A 13,607-nucleotide genomic window follows, 5' to 3' on the forward strand; every position below is an offset into this window, starting at 1 on the left:
TCTCTCAGTGAAGTGGGAATTATGACCCTGTTACCCCATAGGATACAACCCTTGTGAGCTGATAGCTCATGTCTTCTTGCAAAATAACTCTGGAATTCAGAGCCTGGGCTTTTATCTAACCACCCTGTATGCACCCATGAAAGCACTCTACTTAGTGTCTTATCGGCTGCTGTTTCTGCAGCTATGTCCCCTGCATGGAGGGGAAATTCTGGCAAGTCCTGAATGGACAGGATTATGGCCGCAGGAGCCAGATCTGGTTCAATTAGTGGCAGTGGGAGTCTGCTCAGGCCATCAGCATGGCCCATTTCTTTGCCAGGTTTGTGAACCAGCTTAAACATGTAAACTGATAAGAAAATAGACCACCTCAACATTCTTGGGGAAAGTATGTGGGGTGTTTGTTTGTCTGTGGTAAAGAGTCCCAGTAGTGGTTTGTGGTCTGTGAAGACCGTGAAGTCCCTGCCATATAAGTAGTCATGGAATTTTTTAATTCCCGCTACAATGGCTAAGGCCTCTTTGTCTATTTGAGCGTAATTACGCTCAGCAGAGGACAGTGTCCTTGAATAAAATGCAATAGGAACTTGTGTTCCATTTTTCTCTAAATGACTCAAGACTGCCCCCACCCCGTATGGAGACGCATCACACGCTAAACAGACTGGTTTAGACTCCCTGAAATGAGTGACAGTAGAGCTGACTGACAAAAGTGCCTTCACATCTTGAAAACTTTTCTCGTGAATGCTGGTCCACTTCCATGAAGCTTTTTTATCTAAGAGCCTGTGAAGGGGCTCCGCTATTGCGGCCTTGTTAGGCAGGAATACGTGGTAGAAGTTGAGGAGGCCCAAGAATGCTTGCAGATCTCCTTTTGATTTAGGGCTAGGTGCCATTTGAATGGCCTTCACTTTGGCCTCAGCTGGGTGGATGCCGTTAGCATCAATGTGAAACTCCAAAAATTCGGTTGAAGAAACCCCAATACTGCATTTGCTCTTTTTCAGTTTGAGGCCTGCTTCACACAGCCTCTGTAGGACAGCTCTGAGCCTGCTAGCTAACACTTCTGTGGATTCTCTGGCAATAAGCACATCATCAAAATAAGGGCAAACACCCGGAATGCCTTTAAGCGTGTGTTCCATGATTCCCTGAAAGATGCCTGGGGACACACTAACCCCAAATTGCAAGCGCTTCACTTTGAAAACCCCCCCCCCCCGTAAGTCACGATCGTCTGAGCTGCGGCCGTGGCCTTGTCAACCGGCAGTTGCTGATAGGCCTGTGCCAAATCTAACTTTGCGAAAATGGTGCCCCCTTGCAAAGATTCCAAGATGTGGCTCACCACTGGGACAGGGTATGCGTGTTGCTTAAGGGCCTTGTTCATTGTGCATTTGTAGTCTGCGCATATTCTAATTTCCCCATTGGCATTAAGTGGTGTTACAATAGGAGTTTCCCACTCCCCACCATCTACTGGTTGCAAAACGCCCTGTTCAACAAGTTTGTCTATTTCCGTGTCAATTTTGTGTTTGAGGGCAAAGGGAACCCTTCGAGGCTTAATCCTAATGGGGACCACGTTGGGGTCTAGCTTGAACGTTATAGGTAGGCCTGTGTAAGTTCCTAGAGCTGAATCAAATACGTCTGCAAAGTCCTCGCAAACTGACGCTACACTCACGACTTGTGTCCGGTTGATACCGGTTACTTGGATGCCTAACGCATCAAACCAATTGAGCCCAATTAGGCTTGTTCTCTGGCCCCCTGCTACTATGACATCCAGGTGCCCAAAAAATCCTTTAAATTTAACGACCAAGGTAGCTTCACCCTTGACTGTGACTTTAGCGTTTTGAAAATCTGTTAAAATTATGTCAGAGGGCCTTAGCTTAGCCCATTTTCTACTGCGACTGCACAAGAAATTAAATGTGTCCAGAGAAATAATGGAAATGGCTGAGCCTGTATCCAGCTCTATTTTACATGGGACACCTTGCAGCTCCACCTGAAGTTTAAATTTGGGTCTGAGGGGGCGTCGGGCCCCAGTATGGCAGACACTTCGCGGCTGGCTTCTGCGTCTTCAAATCCTGCCTCTCCGTTGCTCAGGGACTGGTCCTCTGAGCATGTGGTCGCTAGCATGGCTTGCTAGCCGACCGTAGGAGGGGGGAATTGCTTTTCCCGCCAGGCGTGCGCTGCCTCTCCCCTAGTGACTTTCAGCTCTGACGGAAAAGCAGGATCCCACCTTCGTCGCCAATGTTGTAAACTGGGTTCGTTGCGCAGGAATGGAGATGAGGCAAGTGAGTTCAGCAATGAACATGTTTATTTGCTTGCAGAATTTGAACTGGAGAACTGGGCTGCAGCTGCAGCAATTTATAGCCTGGCCCCTAGGTGGCAGCCAATAGGTTTAAAGCAACCTATTGCTGCCTAGGGGCAGCCAATAGCAGCACTGGAGACGGGGTGTCTGAGGTGCTGGGAGCCGTTAGCTAGCTCCAGCTTACCACGTGGTGTTACAATCAAGCCCAATACATTACAATGTAGGTACTAATGCTACTCTATAAAGCCTCAGTAAGACCACACCTAGAATACTGCAATCAATTTTGATCTCCACACTAAAAAAAGATGTTGAGACTCTGGAGAGAGTACAGAGAAGAGCAACAAGGATGATTAGGGGGCTGGAGGCTAAAACATATGAAGAACAGTTACAGGAATTGGGTATGGCTAGTCTAGTGAAGAGAATGACCCAGGGGTGACATGATAGCAATGCTCCAATATTTGAGGGGCTCTCCCAGAGAGGAGGAGGTCAACCTATTTTCCAAAGCACCTGAAGGCCAGACAAGGAATAATGGATGGAAACTGATCAAGGAGAGATTCAACCTGGAAATAAGGAGAAATTTCCTGACAGTGAGAACAATCAACCAATGGAACAGACTGCCTTCAGATGTTGTTGGTGCTTCATCACTGGAAGCTTTCAAGAAGAAACTGGACTGCCATCTGTCAGAAATGGTGGAGAGACTCCTGCTTTAGCAGGGGGTTGGACTACAAGACCTCCAAGGTCCCTTCCTATTCTATTCTATTCTATTCTATTCTATTCTATTCTATTCTATTCTATTCTATTCTATTCTATTCTATTCTATTCTATTCTATTCTGTGCTTCTTCACCAGAGACAAATTCCGTGTGTGTTTAACCACTCTTGGCCAAATAAATAAAGTATAAGAAAACATACCAAGTCCACTGTCAATTAACCTGTGGCATTTAGCCTGTGTGATTTGTGAGTCACAGGACTCTCACAGGTTCTGCCCTGAAGATAATCAATGTGACATCCTCTGGTTAATATTCAGCATCCAAAGAAACACATTTTCAGGAAGCATTTATAATCGTCTAAATAGAGTTGGTCAAAACTCAAGTCTACCCTGTGGAAAAAAATGACCCTGCTACTTCCTTGTTTCCTCTGCAGGGAAGTTGAAAGGAAAGAGAGAAAGAGAAGAAGCAGTTGCAAGGTGGGTAGAAACAATTATAGTGGTGATTCAGGTAGAGGCATTGTTAAAAAACTTGAAGTATAAGATTGGGACCCAATGCTCCTGAAGAAAATCTATCTACAGTATGTGGTCTCTAAGAGTTGACACTAATTTGATGGCACAGAATCAGTCAGTCACTTCTTTGCTTCTTGTGGGAAAAATGTCCTGAAAATATTTAATCCAAGATGCTTAGCTCAGCAATTACAGTTATTTGCTTTTCACCTCCTCCTCCCAACCATTTAATTTGTGGCATTTTACAGTGTTCACAAGAAGCCAGATGTGTTAGGAGGGAAGGCGGGCGGGTTGGTCCCTGTAATCAGGTATTAGCATTTTAATTGAATCCTTGTTTGAAAGGGGCACCCTGTTTACCTTATCAAAGGACAAGTGAAAGAGCTAATTTCACACCTCTTGGGAGGGAAAACACCATCATTTATTTGAATAATTAATATCTTTTGCTCCCTGGATGCACTGAGAGGGGAGGCAGAAAGTAAACTCTGTAGTCTGGAAGTTGTATAATGGCAGAATCTTCTACTTAATGCAGTCATATGCCAATTTGCCCCAGCCAAAAATATTGGAACAGTATCTAGAAAGATGCCATTATTTAAATAGTATGAGCTGTAACAACAAAACAAAAACAAGTGGAACAAAAAGTTGAAAGAAATAAAAGTTGTGACAAAAAAACTTACAAAAATGGTACAAAAGTACAAAAGCTGGATAGGATAATAGTTACTTTGTATGTTACTTATTTATTTTTCAATCTCTATTTCTTCCAAGAACTTAATGTGATATATGTACCACTCAATCCTCAATTTTTTTTACCACAGTAAAACAGTGGGGGAATTGTGTGTGCGTGTCAAAACAGTCAAGATCATGGAGACAACTGTGTGATTGAGGTCATGCTGATTCTTATGTATAAGAAACAAAAAAAAGTGATGGAAATTTGATATCAAGCTTATGGCTTATATCTTGGCTTTCTTTACATACAAACACACTTTTCACACTGATGCCTCTGCATCTTAGGTTCCCTCTTGCTATACTGTACACATACAGTATAAGCCAGTGACATATTTCAAATATTAGGTTTGTATTAGGGAGAGAGAGAGAGACAGACAGACAGACAGACAGACAGACAGACAGACAGACAGACAGACAATTTAGAATGGTTATTTGACTTAATGCAAACCCATCTCTGAAGCAAGAAATAAAAATGAAGCAATGCATTTAACAATTCTGTTGAACTTACCAGGTCCAATAACATCTTGAAGTTACTGGCTAAATTCTTATACTGAGCTCATCACTGGGTTGCTTAACTATGATTTTTAAAAGAATTGATTGGATTCACACCACATTAGGCTGTAAATCATAACTTAGACAGCAGAACAGCTGGTGTTATGCACCATACTAAGTGAAAACAAACATATCATATTAGTACAATATGTACCTCAAACAATAAGATGATTCCTTGAATTAAAGCCTCCACACAGTGCTTGCCCTGGTTCTATTTGCTATTTTCTAGATAACTGCAAACATTATGAGAAGCCAGTGGTGGAGCTTCTAATTTAAACAAAGCTGGACTTGTATTTCAATTGTTATCCATAGGCTCCAGGGTTGAGGGCCCCAATTTACAAAATATTTAGTAGTCTGCAAGCAATCCACAATTTATTAAAGTGGCATGTCCTATGAGACTGTCTGATTAGGCATGAATGTTGAATCCATATTGTTAAACACTGTACTTCCATTACATAAAGTATATGCACACATGCACAAATTATCTCTTTGAATACATCACATCTCAATCAACTGATGTGATATGTGTACCTTTGGAAAAGATTTAGTTCCATATTCTTGGAGAACTGTAAAGACTGAGTAACCTACTAAAAATAGAGTAAGAGTCTTCCAAAAGTTGGTTATTCATTTTTTGTACTGACAGTAGTTCCTAACATCTGTTGGCTCCAGGACAGCATTAGGTTTGGTGCAGGAGATCAAGGACCATGTTCTAAACCTGGATGAGCCAGGATCCAAACTGAAGAAGCTGTGGTTTGATGGCTCAGAGCATAATTAAGCTCCAAAGCTCTCTGTTCAAAAAAATTAAACTTTTTTTTTAAAAAATATGAAATGCTGGCCCAACCTTCACTTCAGGGGTATTTGGAACTACAAAAGGGTATTTGCAGTCTTGGGATAGACTTCAGCTCTTTGGAGGCCTGTAGTAAGAAAGGCAACTAAAAGTGAGTATATACGTACAAAGTGATAATCACAAACCATATTTATTTTATTTATTATTTTATTATTTGGATTTATATACCGCCCCTCTCCCGAAGGACTTGGGGCGGTGTACAGGGCAATTAAAACACTATACACAACACATAATATACAAAAATTAAAATAAATTAAACCAAGTAGCCCTAAACAATAAAACACGTTCTAAAATGTAAAATTTAAAATTTAAAATCTAAAATCCCAGTCCCTCAGTCTAGGCCGGTAAGTTCAAATAGCCAAGTCTTCAGGTCGTGGCGGAAAGAACGAAGGTCGGGAGCCATCTGGAGTTCAACAGGGAGCTGATTCCAGAGGGCAGACACGCCCACAGAAAATGCTCTCCCCCTGGGGGCCGCCAATCGACATTCCCTGACCGATGGCACCCTGAGGGGGCCCTCTCTGTGGGAGCGCACAGGACGATGGGAAGTTAACGCCGGCAAAAGGTACTTCCGTAAATATTAACTGCTAACCTGCATGAGTCACTGAGACATGTAATGCAGCATGACAGAATGATGACAATTATTACTCACAAAAGGAAATATTTGCTACCATTCATCAACAGATGTACAGGAATAGGTAGGTCAGTCAAATGGGTAATGCTGATCTGTGTGCCACTCTGATGTTATGTGCTGATAGTATTCTTGCCGCTTTTTCCAAGACACCGTGGATGTAGGTGATGGTGATTGTTCTGTCATACGCAGCCTGTGATGCTCATTGTGCGTAGCAACGTCGGATGAAGTCAATGGGATATCCATTTTGTATGCATACTTGATACAAGTATGCCTGTTCCTTAGATTTTTCAGTTGCTGTGCTGCAGTGTGTGTTAATCCTGTTGAAGAGTGTATACCAAATTAACTGCAATGATTGTTCATGCAATTATGTTGGGGAGACCACAAAATGCCTCCGGACAAGGCTTTATGAGCAGGAACTGGCCATCAAACATCAAGAAAAACGATCCCAGGTATGGGCTCATACTATGGAGCACAACCACACTTTCAATTTTACAGAGGACAGAGTTATTGTTCAGGTTGCAACCAAGGACGGCCGGCTGTTAAAAGAGGCTTGGTTATCCAATCAGTATTCCGTCAACTGGCACATTGAGTTATTACCAGCTTATCAGGTGCTGCACCACCACGAAGCATCAGGCAGGGTGACTGAAAGGAGGAACCAATGACCACCTCCCTTCCCTGCATGCAAAAATCGATACAGCAAGCAACAATGAAGAGGCAGACTGGACCCATGGATAGCAGGATAGGAGATTTGACCAACGTGGACAGCGATACCAGCACTAGAGAGGAACGATCGGCTAAGCATCACAGATAAAAGTGTCAGACAAGGAGCAAGAGGACTACAGGCGGGGATTGTGGAGAGAGGTAGAGCGCCAAAACTCAAACAGATGTCAGCGAGTCCGACGGAAACAGGAACAATGCAATTGATTATGGGAGGGCGGGGCTGAACACACCTGTATCACCCTCATTAGCTAAACTGCTAGCTTCACAGAGAGCATAAGATGCGCTTCCCAGTCCTGGCTTTTTAAAATATGAATATACTTGAGACTCACATTTTTAGGATACACACACACACACACATATATAAAAGGTAAAGTTTCCCCTGCACATGCATGCTAGTCGTTTCCAACTCTAGGGGCCAGTGCTCATCTCTGTTTCAAAGCCGAAGAGCCAGCGCTTGTCCGAGGACGTCTCTGTGGTCATATGGCCGGCATGACTAGACACCAAAGGCGCACGGAACGCTGTTACCTTCCCACCGTAGTGGTCCCTATTTTTCTACTTGCATTTTTACGTGCTTTCGAACTACTAGGTTGGCAGAAGCTGGGACGAGTAACAGGCGCTCACTCTGTTACACGGCACTCGGGATTCGACCTGCCTAACTGCCGACCTTCTGATCGACAAGCTCAGCGTCCTAACCCACTGAGCCACCGTGTCCCTTAAACAAAGAAAGACCCTCTGTGGTTGCTTTCAGACTGAGGGGAGGATCAAAACAGATTGTCTGGTTTTGGCTTCCAGAAACAGCTGTTAAGTCTAGATTCCCTTTCAGTCTAGTCTACCATGCCTCTTCAATTGCAGATCTGTGGAGCCTCCTCTAACTCTTTACATAAGCTTCATTTTCCTTTTGCCATTTCTATCAGGAAAGCCTGAGTCATTCCTCCAAAGTCTTCTCAATGTCATGAAGTGACTTTCTAGGCCTTGGATCCCCCCATCCCCACAACTTTTAAAAGGTATAAGCTTAGCCCACAAGTGCTATTTCATCTTAAAACTGACTCAGAGAGCATGCCAAAAGGTATAGTCTATGTCTAATCACCAGTGCCCAAAGATATATAAACTCAATATATACAGATGTTTTACTTTGTTTTTTTAGCTTGCATTAGATTCAGAGAGGAAGGTGTTTTGTTTTGTTTGTTTTTTTGTAAATGTGTGGGATTTTTTTTACTATTCTAAAGATCTCAGACGTATGTGGAGAAATAACTAAATACAATTTTCAGTGACAACCTGTCATAAAATAATAAAACAGCAAAAGGTAGCCATTAAAGCAAAGTTCACTTAACAAGGCAGTTGTCATTAGAAACTGGACTGCACAGGGTCTAACCATACATCTCTTGGGAGAGGATGCCATGTACACAGCACTTCAGAACAGTCAAAGAGAAAATGCTTATAAATTATTCCAACAATGCTTTATGGTGGTTCGGGGTTATTACCTCTACATTTTAATTGGGATTTTGTGGGTATGAAACTAAGGAACTCAGATGTCTTATTAAACCAAACTAGGAAAAGAGATGTTCCTATATTCATCTGAACCTTCTTCTGGCATTTCTTTGAGCTTATTAGAACTTTTGTACTGTTGTAGAGAGAGGCCGTGTATAGCAGCCTTGCCCCCGAGTCTTCATTCTGCATAACTGCCATGGATTCAGGCTTTTATGTGGCTTCTCTAAGTCCCTTAGTTTCATACCCACAAGATTTACTTGAATGCAAGTGCAGTTGCTCACATTTCGGGACTCCACTTGATTGGGGTGCTTGATTGTGCAGAGATTTATATTTGTGTTGTATTTGGCTGAGGAATTCTGGGAGTTGAAGTCCGCACATCTCACAGTTGCCAAGTTTGAAAAGCACTAGTGGAGAGGGCCTGACCAGTGTGAGCCATTTCTTCCTCAACCCAGTGTCATGTTTTCAGGCAATCTGACTAGGACTAGCGATACAAATGGCCATAAATTGCATTCATGATCAATATCTATCCACGGTCTGGCTTTCAGACATCATGAGAGGAAACAGCCGGTGCATAACTGATGGACTTCAAACATGCCACTTTAAACAGAAGAGCCATAGCAACACTATTATGAAAAGTGTGCTGTACGTGAGGGTGGCTTTATTATTGTCGCCAATCTCTTTCTCCTCTTCCTCCCATGGTTTCTTGGAGAATTAAAGCTGGCAAAGGATCTGCAGAGGAAATGTGCATTCAGCTTTGTATTAAATTTACATAATTGTTTGTATTGTTTATTCAATCATATTCAAATTATTCTCACTGAAAAATTACCACAACACAGAGCTTTGAAAAACACTACAGTCGGTGAAGCATGTGTTTACTCTACCCACCATTTATTTTAACAATATTTTTCTTAATCTGTACAAGTGTAATTCTCAACAGAAATATTGAGCACGGATGTTTAATATGTTTGCATTCATTCTAAAGGGAAATAAACATGGATGCATTTATGTTTTTCTTTTTCTTTTTCTTTTTGCATTTTTATCATGTCATTGCCAGATAAGAAGCATAGACTGTTAGAGCTGAATATTTCTCACAGACCAGAATTAGGAGGATGCCACATGGTGAGGCATCCAATGGGAGATGGGAGATGAGTCAGCTAGTGGGCCAGGGCAAAGACTAGAGGCTTCTGGGAGAAAAGGTTTTTGAGTTCCAGGCTTTTGCCTATGGACATTGCAGCGGTATGGCCAATAGGGCTAAGTCAGGAGAGTAAATCAGTAGCTCAACAACGGAGCACATTTATACTATTTCCTATATTTGTGGAGCTCAGAGCCACTTGCCCTGAGCACAGTGCAAGAATTTCTCCCCTTGATTACAAGAGCGCAAGCATAAAGCTCTTGTGTATGTTCAATTCTGCAGGATAAATTTAATCATCGTTTGCTTCATTATCCTTTTATCTGGTTGCTGTCTGATGGTTGTTTGAAAGAAAGTTAGGAGGAAGAAATTGCCAGTCATTTTGAGAAAACTAAAGGGGAAAAATAATAGTCTGACTCGGCTTTGTCATTCAAGCACATCCATAATTAGCAGGTTGAAGTGAGAAGCTGAAAATGTTCTGATGAACTGCTAAACTTGACGGAAGAGATTTAAAAAATACCCCGTGTGTATGTCTCTCTCTCTCTCTCTCCATCATTTAGGCTCCTGCTGCATTTGCTATTCTTCTACTTCCTGTGCAATTACCAAGCAGGATCTTTCAGACCATTCATCAGTGGTAATTGGCTCATATATACTGCAGGAGCTCTTGCTAAAAACCTAACGCATCATTTTGCATCATCCCACTCCTGTATTACCCCTCTTTTGCCCTTCAAAGTGTGGAGCAGGAAAAAAAAGTTCTCTTTTCGGTCCATTTTCCATAAAGAAATATGGAAATCCATCCGTGAACGCACAGAAACACATTATATTGTACAATTCAATTTTAAAAAATTAAGATCTCCTCACCTTGATAAATTATTTTATTGTGTTTAGATTTACTGTATCTCCGGTAAATATGACAATGCCATATAATGCCATTAATGCTATGTGGGTCTTCTCTCCCCCTCAAAACAAAGTTTGGATTCCATTAAAATAATGACTACTTATTTTCTTTAGTGCCCTCAGCAGTCAAGAAACCGAGCAGCTCTAGTTGACATTTTTGCTAGAATTCATTGGTATCTCAGGTTATGAAACCAAAGAGGAAGAAGAGAGGAAAAACAATATTTACTTTCTGCTCTCAAAAGAACTTCATAAACAATGCCTATCTATCAGGCTGATGCCTCTTTTATATTGGACTGGATCCTACAATTGTAACATTGCGCAGCTGAATATGGTAACATGAGCCCTTCAAGATAAACCAGATTAGGAAATCAAGGTTATGAACATTAAGAGCATTTTTATTTTTATTTATTTTATTTATTTATTTTAATCCCATTTATATCCCGCCCTTCTCCGAAGACTCAGGGCGGTTTACAATCTAAGCACAAATCAATGTGCTTAGCAATAGCCTTCATTCTATGTATATGCCTGCTTATTGGGGCTTTCCCCCCCCCCACTGGCATTATTACAAAGTCAGCTTATTGCCCCCAACAATCTGGGTCCTCATTTTACCTACCTCGGAAGTATGGAAGTCTGAGTCAACCTTGAGCCTGGTGGGATGCGAACCTGCACTAATTGCAGGCAGCTGGTGTTACTTAAGGAGGCATTAGGGTTACAGTAACAGAATCTTGTAAGTCTGAATGCGCCTCGCCCCTCTCTGCCTTTATCTTTAAGAAAACTAGGGAGAGTCAAGTCAGGTTTTGTAGTTTTAGTAGTGGCTCTTCTTCCTGTTCCTTGAGATTATTCCTACATCCCTTTACATTGTGTGTGCATAAGTGACTGAGAAACTGAGACCATGTTTACCTATCACACTAAACTACAGCTTATATAACCATAATATCTTGACTAAATCACAGCTGTCTGTTTTTGCACAATGCATTGTTTAAACTTCATAAATCGCCTTATGGCTTAGCATGATATGTAAATACTGTTTGCATAGGACTTTGAGACAAATCTACAGATTGTCCTTGGCTTACATTTATTTTTTCAGTGGCTATTATGGCTGTTATGTATTCACATATTATTAATGTTATATATATGTATTAAACAGGGCTGAGGTAAAAGCCGCGGCAGCTTTTGACAGCTGTCAAAAGCTGCCGGACAGAACTACGCAGGCGCCAACCGACAGCTCTCGGCTGTCAAAATCACCTGGTAACAGCACGCGCTGCCGATGACAGCTCCGAGCTGTCAAAACCAGCCGGCTCCGATTGGCGGAAGCGAACGGCGCGGGAAACCGGCTCAGCCCTGATTGGCTAACCTGTTGACAGCTGCTAGTATAAATAGGAGCCATGTTCTTCTGTTGTTTGCCTGGTTCGTAAATAAAGTTAAGTTGCTTAACTTTGCTGTCTCGCCTGCTTCTTCGCTAAAGCACTGGCGACGAGGATGGGATGCCTGCTTGCATAGCTGAAGTCACCGCCTAAGGGGAGAAGAGATTTTTTCCCTTAGCCTGAGCTAGTCACTCGCTGAAGTCACTGGGGAGCCTAACTCTCACACAACGCAAGCAGCTGCACCCACGACTAGACAGACAGCATGACGAACCACGGCCACATTCGAGAGTTCAACACTCGCCACCCGGAATGCTGGGAATCTCATCTGGGCCAGGTAGAAGGATACCTGGTGGTGAAGAAGATTACGGACGACCGGGCGAAGGCAGCCGCCCTCCTCTGGCTCAGCGGGCCCGCTGTCTACGATGCCGCTGTGGGACTCTTCAGTCCAGAACCTATCGCCACGATCTCCTATGCTGATCTCACCGAGGGGCTGAGTAAACACTTCATGCCCACGAAGTCAGAGCTCTTCTGGAGGGTAAATTTCGCCCGAAGAATACAGCTCCCTGACGAGCCCGCAAATGACTTTATAACCCGGGTCAGACACGCCGCACGGCGATGTCGGTTCCCGGACTTAGAGGACCGAATCCGGGACCAAATCGTCATAGGGCTTAAAGATGAGCGGCTGAGGAGGAAGCTGATCGCCAAGCCCGAACTGACACTGGCTGAAGTGGCTAGGGAAGTCATCGCCTACGAGGACAGCCACGGTGACAACCAACGTTCCCCTGACAGCGGGCCCAGCGGGTCCGTGCACCAGGAGGACGGCGGTTTCAGTGGTCCAGAAGAAGACGACGTCTCCATGGACATCGATGCTGTGCAGCGGCGGTTTGAAAGGCTCAGGCTGCCTCGCAACAACAGAGGGGGCCCTGCCAACAACCAAAGGGGCGCTAACTACCAGCCAAACAGGGCCAAATATGCCAGTTGCGGCGGAAGCCACCCGAGAGCAGCGTGCCGGTTCCGCAGTGCCAAGTGCCATGGATGCGGAAAGACAGGTCACCTCAAAGCTGTGTGCCGTAGCCGGAGCCGAGAAAATCTGCATGAACTGGAGGTGACGTCCGCAGGTATGAACCAGCACACACCCAGGGTCAGGCTCAATTCCAAACCCCTAGTGCTAAACGTGAAGGGAAGGGCGAGGGAACACACAGTCCACAGCACCCTTAAGCCCAAAGTCAAGGTGGACGACCTGATTCATGGAATTCCCTGTGAGATGGAAGTGGACTCTGGGTCCTCCGTCTCACTCATTTCTTGGCAAACTTACAGGGACATTTGTAACTGCAGCAGAAAACGGCCCGCCCTTCGCCCCACCAAACTCCGCCTAGCGGATTTTCAAAAGATGCCCATTAAACTCCGGGGAAAGGCTTCCGTTCCTACAGAGTTTAAACAATTTAAAGGACCCCTTACTATACTAGTGACCCAGGAAAACAGGACCAGCCTGCTAGGACTGGACTGGTTTGAGGCGCTAGGGATAGCGTTGACAGGCGTTAACGCCACTCAGCTGTCAAATTTAGAATCCGTCTGCCTTCAATTCGCGGACGTCTTTGACAGCTCACTTGGGAAATACACAGGGCCGCCTGTATCACTAAAACTAAATCCGAATGTAATGCCTGTCAGAATCAAGGCGAGAAGAGTTCCCTTCGCCTTAAGAGAAAAAATAGAAACTGAGCTAGACCGATTAACTAACTTAGGGGTCCTAGAACCAGTAGAAGG

This window comes from Vipera ursinii, assembly GCF_947247035.1.
Source record: "Vipera ursinii genome assembly, chromosome: 1".
NCBI classification, from domain to species: Eukaryota; Metazoa; Chordata; class Lepidosauria; order Squamata; family Viperidae; genus Vipera; species Vipera ursinii.